This window comes from Octodon degus, unplaced genomic scaffold (assembly GCF_000260255.1).
Source record: "Octodon degus isolate 3935 unplaced genomic scaffold, OctDeg1.0 scaffold00066, whole genome shotgun sequence".
NCBI classification, from domain to species: Eukaryota; Metazoa; Chordata; class Mammalia; order Rodentia; family Octodontidae; genus Octodon; species Octodon degus.
In genome coordinates, this window is record NW_004524642.1 from 10,445,101 (window position 1) to 10,447,967 (window position 2,867).

The 2,867-nt window shown below is 39.6% G+C and overlaps 1 long non-coding RNA gene across 2 annotated transcripts in view; it reads right to left on the minus strand.

Moving 5' to 3' along the window:
- Window positions 1–1,597, minus strand: part of LOC111817673 — a 26,739-nt gene extending 25,142 nt beyond the window's left edge. For both annotated transcript variants that reach the window (XR_002821812.1, XR_002821813.1), the window contains exons 1-2: window positions 1,469–1,597; window positions 251–584 (exon numbers count right to left, since the gene is read on the minus strand). This is a non-coding gene — a long non-coding RNA (uncharacterized LOC111817673). The remainder of the gene's footprint in view (window positions 1–250; window positions 585–1,468) is intronic.
- Between the last annotated feature and the right edge of the window lie 1,270 nt (window positions 1,598–2,867).

Below are 2,867 nucleotides of genomic sequence, written 5' to 3' on the forward strand. Positions count from 1 at the left end.
GCTCGCCACCGCACCCAGTCTCAATTGTTGTCCCAAGATCAAACCCCCAATCTACTAAGCTATTTGGCCGGCCCTCAACCTTGAAATTTTTAAAAGAATGCCAATCAATGTTTTCTAGAATTTCCTTTAATTTGGTTTTGTTTTCACATGATTAGGAATTCTAAATGGACTTGGGTTCTGAGTATCTCAGAGACAAAGTCTATTTCTCGTTACAGCCTATCAGACACTGCATCAAATCAACATTTCTTACCTCTGATGGTGTAGGCCTTCATCACTTGGTTAAGGCTGAGTATGACAGGTATTCTCACAGTGAAGATCATTGTTTTCTCTTTCTATACTTTACTGTTTGGCAGTACATGACTAGGCATGTCTCACATTCAAGTGGAGGATGAAACTGTACTTCATGAAGGGTAGAAGCTCTGTACAGATGGATCATTTGAATTTTTTGGTAAGGAAGTATTTTACCTTTCTCCTTTTCTTCTTAGTAATTTTCCAGGAGCCAGGAGTTTTATCCTTCAGTAAGGACATGCTTATTTGGCTCCCAGTTTCAGCGCTTGGTCAGTGGTGCCCAGGCAGAAAATGAACTGCAAAAGCACATAGGGGAAGGAGATGTGCTCAGCCCATGGCAGCCAGGAAGCAGAAATCAAAGCGAGGAGCCCAGCAAAGGGAGAACCCCAGCAAAGGGAGAACTCACTCCTCCAGGCACACCCCTCCTGACCTGCTTCTTCTGACCAGCCCCCACTTCCTATAGGCATATTTAGCCAAGAACTCATCTGCGGAGGAACACACTGTGTAGTATAGTGCCCCACCGATCCCATCGCCCACCTCTAAATGCCAGATACTGGGCTGCGGAGATAGCTTGGTGGTCTAAGTGCCTGCATTCTGTGCCAGCTCCAGAACCCCAGAAACGCAGTGCTGGCCACCGAAACCAGGGCGTGGTGGTGCATTACTATAATCCCAGCACTGGGGAGGCTGAGGCTGGAGGATCACTGAGTCTGAACTGTGTAGTGAGACCCTGTATCAAATAAATAAATAATGCCATATACTTTTGGGGAACGCGTTAAAATTCAAACTCTGATATGCCTCCATCTTTTTAAGCAATCATTCACATTAGAATGTCCTCAGATGTTTACCTTTTGGGTTATAATTCAATGTTTTGTTATTCAAATGATTTGTTTTCATCACTGGGACCTACTATTGGTTAGCATCTGTTTCCTTCTGACATGCCCCAATCCAGTTATTAAAAATTTCAAGCTTATCTTGCATTTTCCCTACTTGCCTGTAGAAGCAGCTGTTTCCTTTGGAGAATGGTATTTAGCAACCAGTTATGTTTGTTTTTACTGAGGCATTGTTGTTTTATACTATTTTAGCAAACACAGCTAAAATAGGAGTACTATAGAACCCACATACACACACATAGTGACACACAAATACGTTCTGCCTCTGTCTGTGTTTCTGTGGCTATCACTCTGATTTAGCATCATGACATCTGCCAGCCTCCTCCCATTCCTCAGGGGCAACTTCTACTTCTAACAATAACAAACCTGTTGCTCACTATGTGAAATACATTCAGAGTAGCTTCAGAAGTCCTAATCCATTCCTGTGATAAATAAATTTACCAATTAGAACAGTGATTACGTACCGCTCTGTTTTAGCCTTTTAGTATCCAGTAGGTTACTTTCCTTTCCACCATCTTGTAACCATTGATAATTCATTAAAACTGCTCTCATAAGATGTGCTAATTTACGAAAGGTGCCAAAAAACACCTTGATGCTTTAAATTGATGGTTTAAAATGCCAGAAATTTATTCTCTCATATCTGGAGGCCTAAAATCTGAAATCCAATGTTGTCAGTCCCATATTTCGCTGGACACTCTAGAGGATAATCTGTTCTTTGCCTTTTCTAGCTACTGGTTCCTGGTGGTATTTCTTCACTTGTGGCCCTGTCATTCCAGTCAGTGACTTCATGGTCCCATTGCTGCCTCTACTCTGTTCCCTCTGAATGTCTCTTCTAAGGGCACTTCTCACTGGATTTAGGATTCACCTTAAAAATCAAAGATTACATTTTCATCTCAAGAGCCTTATCTTAATTACATCCTTAATACAAATAAGCTGAAGTTCATGGATGATGGGAATTAGAACCTATCTTTTGGGGACTAACCAGTCAAGCTACAAAGAGAGGTAGTGACATTTGAAAATATGCTCACCTCATTCAAGAACACCATCTGAGGCTTTGGGACTTAAATTTTGTATGATAAATTTCCTCATCCTGCCACTTACTGGCCCTTTGATTTGCTCTAGATTAGTTACATTTGCTAGGGAACAGTTAATGTCAGTAGTTGCGCAGCGCTTAAATTTTGTGTATTTCATTTCATATTAAATTTTTTGAAAGTAAAAATAAAAAATAAAAATCCTGTCTATATTATTTTTGAAAAGCAGTATAAGTTACTTTTAAAAATCATGGACCCTGTCAAAACTACCTGGGTTAAAATTCTGACTGATTCTTACAAAGATGCTTTACCTTATGTTACTCTTTATCTCTGTATACTTTTATCATAAAGTTATTAAGTATTTTACACACACACACACACACACACAAAAGTGTTGGGAATTGTAAAAGTAATGTGTTGCAAGTTATTATTCTGAATAATAACTGTAGGCATCCTCCAGAATAACTGCATATTGATATGTTTAGTTATCTAATCTACCTTTATATGAATTTCTGCCTACAAAGTTTGCAGAATTTCAAAAAAGAATCTAGGGGCCAGGGAGATAGCTCAGTAGAATAAGTGCTGCCTGGCAAGTGCAAGGTCTTGAGTTCAATCCCTGGTACAAAAAAAAAAAAAAAAAAAAAGAATCTTGTAGGGG